Source organism: Lissotriton vulgaris, chromosome 12, assembly GCF_964263255.1.
Source record: "Lissotriton vulgaris chromosome 12, aLisVul1.2, whole genome shotgun sequence".
NCBI classification, from domain to species: domain Eukaryota; kingdom Metazoa; phylum Chordata; class Amphibia; order Caudata; family Salamandridae; genus Lissotriton; species Lissotriton vulgaris.
The window spans coordinates 629,980,568-629,993,906 of NC_141700.1; the positions used below are offsets into that span (position 1 = coordinate 629,980,568).

Consider the following 13,339-nt stretch of genomic DNA (forward strand, 5'->3'; position numbering starts at 1 on the left):
ACTAAGCATTAGCTGAGGCAGTTCTGGTGAGAGGAAGATCGACATGAGTGGCACCTTCTCTCAAAGAGCACTCCACCAGAATGGATGAGATGTGGAACCCTATGGGAAGAGAACATGATAGCATCGTAGGGGATGAAAAACACTCAAAGCCATGCTTGTGATTCCCTCCTCGCATATGCTAGACACATGTAGTAGGGGTAAACCCACCAATTACCCCATGGAGGCATCGCAGTCTCCCAATTTCCAAACATGCAAAAGTCCCAATTTATGGAAGAACTTCTCAGGTGACTTCGGGGCAACTTGACCACTTTCAGATTTAAACATAGGCAGGAAATACTAGAAATTAAAATAAGACATCAACTCTCTGGGGGGAAAAGTGTTTTCTTCGGCGAAAACTACAGACAATAGTGCCAGAGAGCAGCAATTACTCGGGCAGGAGGTTTTTAACCTTACAAGAGCAGAACATAGCTCTCAAGGGGAAGTTCAAAGACTTGGAAAATTGCTCTGGATGCAATATTATTAGAATCCTCAGAGTAGCTAGAAGGTCTGGAAGGATGGACATGAAGGGTTATGTACTGAAAGGTTTTGAATCAGAGTGGCCCTGAACTCCTAGAGCTGGGTAGTACACATTGAAACGGAGGTCAAATCTAGGAGAAGATAATGAAAGAAAAGAGAGAAAAGGGCAACATATTTTTGGCTGGCCACAGAATCCTGTTTTTTCAAGATCTCTTGGCGGGGTTCTTGTTCTGGCCGCAACATTGTTTCTGCTGTTATCGCCCTGGGACTACAACTTCCAGACGTCTACACGGCCACGCGTGGCCGCAACGTCACTCTGCAGCGCCAGGGGTGCTTGAAAACTGCATGTACACTCCTGCAACGCGCACGCGGACGAAGCCCGGGCCAAGGGCGGGCCTGTCTGAGACAGGAGGAAGCAGGGCTGGGCCTCTTATTTGTACAAGGCAAATTGGACATCTGCTGCCACATAAGGTTATTACTAAGGATTATTGTATATTGTGTTATTACGTGTGACTGCCTAGAAGTTAGTGCTATATATTGTCTCAGGTACAGGCTATTACGAGCAAACACAAAGTTATAGGAGCGCAGGCAGGGGGTGGGGTTGAGTACACTTTGGACGCGTTTTTGACAAGGGCAGAGTCGGTACTGACACATCAAATCCAGCAATCCAGCTTACTGAAAAACGACTCTCCTTGGACACATATTCAGGTCAAAAAAGGTAATCGCTGGGAGGCCTAATTATGGCCAAATCTCCCATGGGCTTACAGCAAACTCCGGATCACTTAAGCTCTGATATTCCAGTCATAAGTTTTGATGAGAAGACAGTTGACCATTCAGTCTCCATATCGGGGGGACCAGAGGTGGCGATTGTGGGCCATTTAAGTAACCTAGACCTACCTCAAAAATCGGTAAAGAGTCAAGTCCAGGATTCGTTAGTTAATCTAACTTCGGAGACAATAGGACTCTTTGCAACCCCGGTTCAACCCCTAGCCCATACTATAACTACAACTTGTATAGTCCAAGGCGACCCTTTTACCAGACTTAAAAGAGCTGTAAGGGAAAGTACGGTACGCTCCTCCAAATCTTTGATGGAAGTTAATGGTGAGACGCCTGCGAAACGCACACGCGGAAGTGCCGCACAGAGGCATAAGCAAAAATCCAAGCCTATGCACCAAAAGACAGGGCCATATGACAATCAGATCCCAAAAGCCGATGGTGGTATGGACCATCCTCCAAATATTGACCACCATATTATGGCGGATTTGTTATGCAAATTAGGGGAGATTGAGGAAAAACTGTTGCACCTCTAAAAGTTTAGTAATGTTTCAGTCAGTCAGGAGGCATGTGGGTGTCAATGTGCAGTGTGGGGGGCAGCCAAGGCACCCATGGCCCCGGCAATACCGGTAGTGAAGGGTCTGTGGTTGGTAACAACCGGGAACTGGGCCACACAGCAGTTAAAGCTAGCATGAGTTTTGGGCCTCAGTCGCGTTTCGATCATTACCTGTGGCATTTGGATGCGGGGGAATATCACAAACCTGGGCCCGGGAGGGTCGGGGACAGACTTGATGGTCAATTCCTATAATCCATCTGATCAGATACTGTCCCTGTTTGCAGGACCCCCGAGACTACTACCCATTGCCCAGGTCAACACCATTATTGGAGACAGTAACAATCACAGGGGTGGCCCCAATGTGTTAAATTCCCTGAATGTCAAGTGCTCTGGAGATGTATTAGATTTACCTCCAGCTGCATGTCCTTTTGTCCTTGTGCGGGCTGGTGTGCCCCCTCTTAGGCCAGATCAAACTGAATTTGGACCCAACTGCGTAATAAAACGGTACATTGGTTAGCCAAACACAAAGGGTTTAGGGTAGGTATAAGCAATACAAAAGGGGGTGGTGATGGACGGAGCATCTGAATCAATCAAACACTCACACCCAGTCAAAAGATCTGGGTTTAATCCATCACCGTTCTTTAGCCCACTCTGCCACCCCAGTTCAGACATGGCTATATGCAAATCAGTCTGAACCTGTGCTTCATGGGAACAGTCCAGCCCGAACTGCCAAGCCATGTCTTCCCTGGACCGGAAACAAGCTTCCGAGGACCGGTTTCTGGCATTCCAGCCGTCTTCAGCCCGGCTTGCTTGAATCCAGTGGCAAAGTGAGCAAGGGACTCACGTCTGAGCATACCCTGCCAACTGGATGAAACTCCGGCAGGGGAGACCTGGACAATAGGTTTCCTGTTCGCTAGGTATAAGCAATAACATCATTATGGTTCACAGAATAGAGTGAGTGGGACAATCTCCAAAGAATATTGATGGGGACTGTGTAGTCATCAATTTTCGTAACCCATCGGTCATTAAATCGATATGGACGGCCCAGGATTCCTCTTTTAAGAATCCTACCCCTATCTGGGCCTTGCCATGGAGTTATTTTTATAAGCCTTCTTTAAGGTTTTCCCCATCGGTTGTTCCCTCTGTTTAATAGGTTTCAGGCCCTCTCTGAGATGGATGCCCAAGACTGACCCTCTCCCTGACGTAGCATCTGTCATCTTAGATGGTTTTCCTCATACACTGGATGAAGAAATCCCTGTTCCCACGGTTAGCTCATTGAATTCTACTATTCCATGTGCCCTGAACCAACAATCTCAGGTTATCGAAGCTAACTCAGTAAAACCTAGCTCTATCCATATTATAACTGATGATGACATAATGAAAGTATTATCATGGAATATAGCCGGTTTAAGGGCAAAAAAGAGTGATGTTTTGTGGGAATCTTTTCTCGCTACATACCACATCATAGCCCTTCAAGAAACATGGGAGCCTAATGATCACTTCTACTTGGATGGGTTTATATCTTTTTGTAAATTTGCTACACCATCAAGCATGGGTAGAGCAGGGGGGGGGGGCTATTAATAATGATTAGTCTTAAGCTCTCTTACAATGCAAAGTTGATTGATTCTTGTTCTCAAATGCTAGCAGTAGAATTTTCAGGGAAGAATTTACCAACCCTCTAAGTGGTTAATTTTTACAATTCTTTTACTAGTTGTAGTTGTATAAATTGTAGTGGAATTCAGAGTAAAGAAAACAGATTCTGTTGAAAAATCCTGGTGGCCTAAATTTCCTCACCAAACTTTGTGTGTCATACGTAATTAAACTTGTTTTATATAGAAGATTTTATAAGGTCTCGTCCAGCTATATGTTGGCTAAAAGTGTGGCAAAGTCCGGCAGCTACCTTGACAAGGTTAATTATAGTTTACTGCCTCAATTGTGACAAGGGAGGGAGCATACCCTGGCTTTCCGCTGTTAGAAAAAGCTTAAGCAGCGTGAATCTGGAGCATGTCTTTTTGAATCCTTTGGGCCTAGAGGGAATAAGTAAAAAGGACCTTATGGACGCACTATATGATTCATACAATAATGCAAGACATGCCACAGAGCTTCCAAAATCATCGGTTGCCAGGTATATGTCGCTAGTGAAGGCTGACAGCCCCCTAACCCACATGCCCTCTAAATATCTTCTGAAGAATTTAAGTCGATGGGTGAGAAGCCTGCTCTTCGCCTCAGGGACGGCACTCTAAAATACTCACTTTGTTTTCCTTTGCGATTTAACAGTAACCTTGAGCAAACGCCCTGTCCCTGTGGCACCCATAGAAATCAAACAATGGTACATTTTTTATTCTTTTGTAATCGTTATAAAAAATATACAAAACAATACTTAATACCCTATTTTAAGGCAATTGCAAATATTAATTATAGATTAGCTTATTTGGAAATTCTCAGACTTGAAAGGGACAATTTGATTTTCCGCGTCAGCTCCTTACTGAGAGTGGCTATCTACTCATGTGCTTCTATGAGCACTTTGTAAATGCATTTTAGCGTTTGGGATCACACACCACTGTCTTTTTGTATGAACCTAATTACATTTTTAGTAGGGAACATCAAATGAAAGCGTTACTTGTAGATTAGATTACCCTAAAATATCAAATTTAATTGCACTTTATATTATGCTGCTAACATTGTTTACAATCAACTGCACTTTATTACGATCTGCTGTTACCTGTTTTTCAGGGGACTACCCCAGAAGATGAAATTTAACTGCACTTTATATTATGCTGCTAAATTGTACATAACCGATTGCACTTTATTGTGATCTGCTGCTATCGGTTTTTCGAACCCCTGCAAGTGCTCAACACTATCATGTTGCCATTCGCCTGTTTTTAATCTTTTTTTCTATGATATTGTTGTTTTGTACAAAAAAAATTCTTTTTAACATATCTTCATAACTGAAGTCCTTGCAACCCGATAATCTCCTTTTTATCTATATCGTATTTTTAGTTTCAAATGTGTTTTATTAGTTTTTTCAACAAAAGCAATGATAGACATCATGATATAATATAAAGGCATCAGGCATACACAGCTGGCGGGACAGACGAGCAGGTCTTCCCTCAGGACGAGATGACAATTGAGGTGTAAATGCCCAAAGGGAATATGGATGTCAGAAAAGCGGCTAGTAACCGCTGCGAGAAGATGCAATAAGAAAATCAACAACCAAACCCACCCCCCCAACCGCAAACCAATCCCCCCTCCCCCGCCCCATCCAGTGTGCCAAGTACCGGCATGAAGTTTATCAGTAGACCAATGTGGACTGGTGTAAAAGACCAAGTGTTCAATGAGGGTCGCGTGGAATATCAGTGAGGCGTAGAACTCTAAGATACCTAGGGCAAGTGACTTCATTGAATTCTTTGGAGAGAAGAGACAGCAGCAGAAGCCATGTTTTACGGAAAGTGGTGGTAGAGTTTGTGATTGTGGCTTGTATGCGTTCCATTCCAAGGGTGAACCAGAGTTTGTGTAGCCACCCCGTGCGGGTGGGCTTGGTGGTGGAGCCCCACAAGGATAAGATGTGCTGTGTGACTGCTTGCATAGCTATCCCCATCTGACGACCCTTCATCGATTTTAGTTGAAAGGTGAGTGCGTTGGGCAGGCCGAGAACAGTATAGGCCGGGAACCTTGGGATATCTGTATCAAAGGTGGAATTGATGTCATCCAGTATTGCCTCCCAGTAACTCCGGATTTCTGGGCATTCCCAGAGAAGATGGGTCAGTGTGCCCTGTGCCCCGCAACCCCTCCAGCACAGCGCGCTACACGCTGGATTTCCTTTGTGTAAGCGGACCGGGGTGAGGTGCCAATACATTGCTAGTTTCACCGCAGCCTCTCTGGCCGCCGTATTACGTGGGGTGTGTGAGGCCCTCTAAGACACATCCCTCCACTCTTTAGGAGTCAGCATCCTCCCTAGCTCAGCCTCCCAGCGCCTCTGACCCGGTGTCTTATCTGGATTAGGTAGTGGTGTGAGCATCTTGTAAATTTCTGAGATGAGATGCTTGTCTGTGTCCTTAGTGATAAGCCACTTCTCGAAAGGCGTCATTGGGCGCCATACCAGTGTAACAGTGGGAGAGGTGTTAAGCCAGTGTCGAAGCTGAAAGTATTGGAAAATGTGGGGGTCGTCTATTCCGTATCCTTGTTTAATATCGGAAAGGGGAAGAAAACCCTGTGTGTCAAAAAGATCTCCGGCGCAGCGACACTCGGTACCGCGCCATTGTGAGAATGCACGTGGATCATTGCCCGGAGGAAATTCCGGGTTGTCCAATAAAGGAGTGAATGGGGACGGGAAGGTCGTCAGTTCTTTCTTGAGGGCAACACTATCCCAGATCTTCAAAGTCGTGCGGGTAATAGGGGATTTTAATAGGTAACGCGGCCGGTGTTGTTTGGTAAGGAATGGGATCCTCGAAAGTGGGGTTTGTGCCATGGCCCTATCCTGGAAGAGCCATCTTTTCTCCGATTCTGGCCTGCACCACTCCACCAAATAGCGGAGCTGAGAAGCTTGAAAATACTGCAGCACATTCGGGATGCCAAGGCCCCCCCTCGTCCATACTCCTAAATGCTAGCTGTTTATGGATACACGCTCGCTGACCTTTCCAGATGAAGTTGTGGAGATCCGCCTGTAGGTCCTTTAAGGTGCCTGCAGGGGGCATGACCGGGAGGGTCTAAAAAAGATAAAGAATTCTAGGCAGAATGGACATTTTCACCGCCGCAACCCTCCCCAAAAGAGAGAGAGGTTGTTTCGACCAACGTGCCAGATCTGCCCGGATCTGGGTTATCAAGGATTTGTAATTAGTAAGGACCGTGAAAACTGTCGAGGAGGTAAGGGTGATTCCCAGGTATGGGATATTCGTGGAGAGTTGAAGACCACTTCCCCCGGCAATGGCGGGGTCACTGGACTGCGCGTTCTTTCCCAGCGGTAAAATCAGGGATTTCCCTCTGTTAACGCGGAATCCCGAAACGGAACCAAATTTGTCAAGTTCCTCCATAAAGGCGGGTATAGAGCGGGCAGGGTGGTCGAGGGCTGCTATGACGTCATCAGCGTAGAGGCTGATCGTGTGGGGCTCATGGCCAAAGGTGATGCCGTGAATGTTGGGGTTATCCCGGACCTTCTGTGCCAAGGGTTCTATGCATAGGGCAAACAGAAAGGGGGGAAAGGGGGCACCCCTGTCTGGTGCCGCGCTGGATCTCAAATGGGTCAGAGCGCAAGCCGTCCAGTCGTACCCTGGCTTGGGGATGGCAATAACAACTAGCAATCCAAGGTTGAATTCTGTCCCCTAACCCGAAGCGCTGCAGGACCCGCTGTAAGTAAGGCCATTCCACGCGGTCAAACGCTTTTTCAGCGTCAATACTAAGCAGCGCGGAGTCCGAGGATTGGAAGTGGGCTTTGTCAATTAGGTGCAGTAACCTTTTGGTGTTGTCACTACATTGTCGGTTGGACACAAAGCCCGATTGGTCAGGTTCCAAAATCCCCGGCAAGCAGGGGCCAAGACGCGCAGCGAGAATACCCGTGAAGAGCTTCAGGTCGAGGTTCAGTAATGAAATCGGGCGGAAGGCCGAGCAGTGTGTGGGTTTCTTACCTGGTTTGGGCAGTACTACCACCTCAGCAGCCAACATATCCGGGGGAATGGAGCCCGGGCCCTCAAAGGAATTAATAAGGCAGGTAAGCACCGGACCCACCTGTGAACTAAAGGTCTTGTAAAATCCTGCCGAGAAGCCATCGGGCCCTGGGGGTTTAAGCAGGCGTAGCCGAGATATGGCCACCAACACCTCGTCCTGGCGAATGGGGGTTTCCAAGGCATCTCTGTTTGCCTGGGAGAATCCGGTGACCGCCGTTGAGTCCAGGTATGTCTCGATATTCTCAGGGGACGTCACCCCAGCCCCGTACAGTGAGGCATAGTAAGAGCGGAACGCCTCGGTGACCTGTGTGTCCTCCGGGAGAACCGCACCAGTAGCGTCTACGAGGCCAGTGATTTTGAAGCGCTGGGTCTTGGCTTTCAAGGCGCTAGCCAGCAAGCGACCGGTTTTGTTACCGCCGACATAATAGGTATGTCGAAGGCGGAGGGCGGCGAATTCGGCCCCGTCTGTATCCAGGCTGGCTAATTGGGCTCTGGCCACTTTTAACTGTCTCCACACTCGGGGAGCGCAGGTGCGACTATGAACTCTTTCAAGTTCTGAGACCTGTGCGGTAAGATCATCTCGTTTAGTTTTGCGGTCTTTAGCCTCAACGGCAGCTATAGCAATAAGTTCGCCCCGGATGACAGATTTAAGAGCCCCCCACAGAGCTGTCACAGGTATCCCGGGCGTGTCGTTGATGGCTAGATAGTCAATAATGCAGTCGCTGACCTTTTTGGTAACCTCTGGTCGCTGCAGTAGGGTTTCGCGCAAGCGCCACGAGCCTCTAGGGGGAGGGGCCGCCCGGATCTTGATCGACGACATCACCGCATCATGATCTGAAATGGCCGCGGTTATTATATTAATCTCATCTAGAGTTGCGAGCAATTCCGAGGAACCCAAGAAGTGATTGAGCCTGGCGTATGTGTGATGTACGTGTGAATTGTGATGCTTGTGGGTGGGCGGATCTCCAGAGGTCCATCATACCCCTCTCCTTCAGCCATTCAAGCCCCGTCGAAATAATAATAATAATAATAATAATAATCCACATTTGTAAAGCGCACAATCACCCGTAAGGGTCTCTAGGTGCTGGGGGCCGTCGGGAAGATTAAGCAAGCTATTGCCCAGAGTCACATGGTGCTGGGCTGCTCTGCCGCCGGAGCCGGGGATCGAACCGTGATTCCCAGATTCCGGAGTCAGTCGCCCTAGCTGCAGCGCCACACCTGTATCCCCATATCTGCGTCCTGACCTATCTGTGTGGGTATCCATGACTATGTTAAGATCCCCGCCCAGGAGTAAAGGTGAAGCAGAGGATTGAAGTGACTCAGAGATTGCGCTCTTTAGAAATGTCTCCTGACCCGTGTTCGGGCGTAGATAGAACCAATTGTGAGGTGTGTGCTGCCAATACGGAATCTGTATGCCAGGAGGCGGCCCTTTATGTCCCCAATTTTGTCCCCTACCTTTCCTTTAAAGTGTTTCGATATCAGAATTGCCACCCCAAAAAAACTGTTGTGGGAAGGCACGGGATCGCATTCTATGCCAGTCCTTGGGCAGGAAATGAGTCTCCTGTAGTAAGCAGATATCAGCACCTGAGTGTTCAAGATAAGAGATAACTGCCCTTCGTTTGATGGGATTGTTCAGCCCTTTTGCATTGAGAGTTACCACTTTCAGGTTGGTGTCAGCCATGAGAAGGTGAGTGTGTGGTATAGCGCGAGATAGGAGACAGTACTAGTTTGTCAATGAGGAAACCCGTTTGGCACACTGGATCCCACCCCCGGTCCCCGCTGTACCCCCCAAACCCTTCCCTCCCATGATCCCCAAACCCACCCCAAACCAAGTCACGTCTCAAACATCCCTGCCCAGAACCCACTACCCACCCCAACTGTGTTCCCCTTCCCCCCCCCCCCCCCCCCCCGTCCCCCTCCCTCCCACCCCCTTCCCAACAACTGAAACCCCAACTTCATCATAGTCCTGGGCCTATCCGGACAAAGTTCAGGCCCACAGAGTCTTCTCGTGGAGGAGTGTGTGGCAGTGTAACCCCTGTCGGCTCCCCCCATTTCCCCCTGACCTGCACATCCTGGAGCGGATAGATCCCCTTACACAGCAACAGCCCATAACAGTCCTTCATGACAGTACGTGGGCCCCTTAAGCTCATTCCAACGCTGCTGTGTCCTTGGATACTTCTTGGATGGCTGCAGCTTTCTCCTGCGCCACCAATTGGGGGTCTGGCTTCAGGGATCTCTTGGGTTTATTCCGGCGCCTGACTCGTTGCCATCCATCGACCGAGGTACGGGGGGATGACCCTGGTGAGAGGTAGCCGGTCCGTTCATCGCCCCCGAGGACTCGTCGAGGTCTATCCCCAGGAGTGTGCACGTATCCTGCAAGGATCAGAGTTGACGTAGGGATCCATTCCATTTAAAGATTATGCGAAAGGGATGGCCCCAGGACTATGGAACACCCTTTTCTCGCAGGAACGATGTGACTGGCCTGAAGGACTTCATCTTCTGCAGGGTGATGGTTGAGAGGTCCTGGTATAACGATATGGAGTGACCTTGGAAGGTAAGGGGTTGTTTCTTGCGGGCCTCCTGAAGAATACGCTCTTTCAACGGAAAGTCCGGGAGGAATGCCAGAATGTCCGGGGGTGGAGCAGAAGTGCGGCGCGCCAGACCCACCCTGTGCGCCCTGTCAATGCGTATGACCGGGCCCTCATCTTCCCCCAGGATGTCTCTGAACAGGCCCTGTAAGAAGAGGGCAATGTCTGACCCTTCCATTTTTTGTGTTCAAAGCTTTTTTATTTGGAGCTGCAAGAAATACGACAGTACATAAGAACAGTTCGTGGATATACATACATTGCTATAATGAAATCATAAATAAGTCCAGAAAAAAACATAAGACCAGAAACAAAAAACAAAATGTCCACACTCAATGTCTAATAAGCAGATGTAGACGAGTTGCGTCCAGAGTAACACGGTGACTTGTTTAGCATGACCATTATCACATGACACGACCTGTGGAGAAAAGAACACCAACAATGGGTAGCAGAGGCAACATGAGCTAAGCATTTGTGTAGATCTACACTGTATACAATGGGAGGATGCACATGACAGCTTATGTAGAAAAGTGCACTGAGTACCAAGTGTTCAGATTCATGGGGGTTTGAATGTGACCCTTCCATTTTGAGTGGCACGCCCCGGACCCGTATGTTGTTTCTTCGAGACCGGTTCTCCAGGTGTTCTGCGTGGGCCTGCAGGTCCACCTGCTGGTCTTTGAGACGCACCACCTCCTGCTGCAGTTGCGCTATTTCTTCGCCTTTGGAGAGATCGGCCTCCTCCACCGCCGCTACCCGCTCCCCCAGTCCGTCCACATCCCTGCGCAGTTCCCTAAACTCTCCCGCCATATCCTGTTTCAATGTCTGGAAATCGTCTCTCAATGTGTTAAAGAGAGTTTCCAAGAAGGATTTGGTAATGGGGGTATCAGCGTTGGCCGAGTCCGGGACTGTCCTCGGTGTCACGGTGAGTGCAGGGCTCTTGTCACCCTTGGGGGTGCCTTTTCCCAGCACCTCCGTGATCGTTCGACCAGTCCGGCGGTGGCCCGAGGACATGATTTGTGGAGAAACCGGCCGCAGGGAGCCGCCGGCCGCTACACCAGAAGTGAGAGCAGAGTCAGTGTGAAGCTATGTAGCAGCAGCCGAGTAGTGTAGTCGTCCAATGGGGTCCCCACAACTGGATGTGCAACCGGTGCCTGTCTGACTGTGATGTCGGCCCTCACGTGTCTCCCATGGGCCGGCGTCTCAAGGATGGTCGTTCCCTGGTTCTCTGCCACCGGGCCCAGGCCTTGGATCTCAGCCCGCCTTCGCAGCGCTGCTCCCCACTGCTATTCCTCGGCTGTACCCACCGTCGACACCGTCTTTCAGTGCACTTCGCCTTCAGCCCGATTACCGGCAGTAGCACTAGGCCCAGAAGCCGGGGACTCGGGTAAGCCCGCCAGGCAGCAAGGCACCACCCCCTCTCCGGGTCAGCGGGCACTCACCGGGGGTTGCGGTATGGGCCGTTGCGTTACTTCTCCCTGCCGGCAGATCCGCTCCTTCTCCTGGACCGCTGGGGCAGCGACAGTGCGGGGAGGAAGACACCACCTCAGCCTAAGCCCCCGAAGCAGGCCTGCAAGCCTGGGGCTCGAGTGATGCGGCAGTCCGGCAGCGTCGGCCTCGGTCCGCCGCCGCTCCCACAGTGGCGGGCTGTGTCGGGATGACCCCCGCAGCCCCACGCCGCTCCTCGGTTTGTTTCTCACCGGGGCTCAGGCTCTCCAGCAGGCAGGGGTTGCCGATCTGTACGCCGGCGTCCGCGTGCTTCCTCCCACAAGATGGCGGGTCCGGCTTCCGCCGCGAAGGAGAGCGCGGTTAGGGGCGCTACGGGACAGCGGCAGCCGCCGACAACAGCCAAATCCGGCCCGGGAGGACTCAGGCCACCAGCGCTAACTTTTAGGGGGCCGCTGTGAGGGTTACATGCGGATGAAGGTCAGGATGGGGGATTTGAGCCCGGAGCCTCACTCGGCAACGTCCGTCCCAGTCGCCATCTTGGCCACGCCCCCCCCTATATCGTATTTTTAACAAAAATTGTATGTTGCTGGTATTTTTGACCTGTGCTTTCATGGCTATTTTATATCCGGATAAAGATTATTGAATTGAATTGAAAGTTGCTCACCATATATTTGCTGTGAAGAGGTTTGATTCCAATGTATTGCAGTAGGAGCAATCAGTTAAATCTTAAAAACGCTCACTTGGATAAGTGTTTTAGTCAAAGAAAAGACTATGCAATAAGCAGGAGAAAAGGTTAATGATCCTTGGCAACAAAAATTCTGCCAATCTATTTTGCACTGCGAATGGATGAATGACTTTTTGGCACCTTTCCAAATGTCCAAGTTCTCAAAGGAGAGGCTGATGTCGACGAACGTTAACTGCTATGTAGCCAGGCACTTACACTGAGAGATTGTAGGGAGGATTGAGGCATCTTTACTTTATTCATGGACAGTAGGCTCTTTCTCTTGGAGCAGATGCTACCTCTAGAACAGAATGACAGAGCATCTGAGGGTGTCCCTGATCTTTTGCCAACACCCACACCCTGAGTGCTCCAGGACTCTTGTCTGTACCTAGAGGGACCTGCATGAAATCACACCATTGCCTTACTGAGGGTTACCTGGGCCCCGGGTTCCGGACAATACTATTCCACACAGAGGAGTCACTTGGGGCTGATCTTTTGGACTCGAGAGCTCAGGTTCATAATTTGGCTCCTGATGGACCCAATGGCAACAGACCCTAAATCCTGGGAGGGTTCTTCCCTCCCACCACCTTACTCAACCATCTTAAACAGAGTGCCAAGATTGAGATGCGCAATATAGTTGATGGGATTCCCACCATCTGGAGAACTAATCACAAATATGGCACTAACCCTTGTGCCTACCCTGGCTACTTATGCTACCTGTGTTTGAGGGTCTTAGGAAATTGAGCAATAAAGCCAGTGCAGAATTAGCAAAAATCACCTAATTATTTGACTGACCCTTGGTCTCTGATCACCGCCCAAGCTTTCTCATCCCTCTGTGAACATAAGACAGAAGACTAGAGAAGAGACTTGCTAAGTTAGGGTATTATGTTTTTGGGTAGTTGGGTGGGGGGGGGGGGCCGGAGGGGGGGGGGATATGGACTTTTCTACAGAAACAATTGTCCATCTCACTAGAAAACTTGGATTATGGGGAGACTAAGGTTCAATCTTACACGCCTAAAAGAGGAATTTAGGGTTCCTCCTCTTGGGGATACTGTCCACGAAGGTGTGTATGCCAAGGGTT

At 49.6% G+C, this 13,339-nt stretch overlaps 1 protein-coding gene across 2 annotated transcripts in view; it reads right to left on the reverse strand.

The window, feature by feature from the left end:
* The window catches only part of TCF25 (TCF25 ribosome quality control complex subunit), a 486,799-nt gene that overhangs the window by 285,562 nt on the left and 187,898 nt on the right, over positions 1–13,339 (reverse strand). The window lies entirely within an intron of this gene.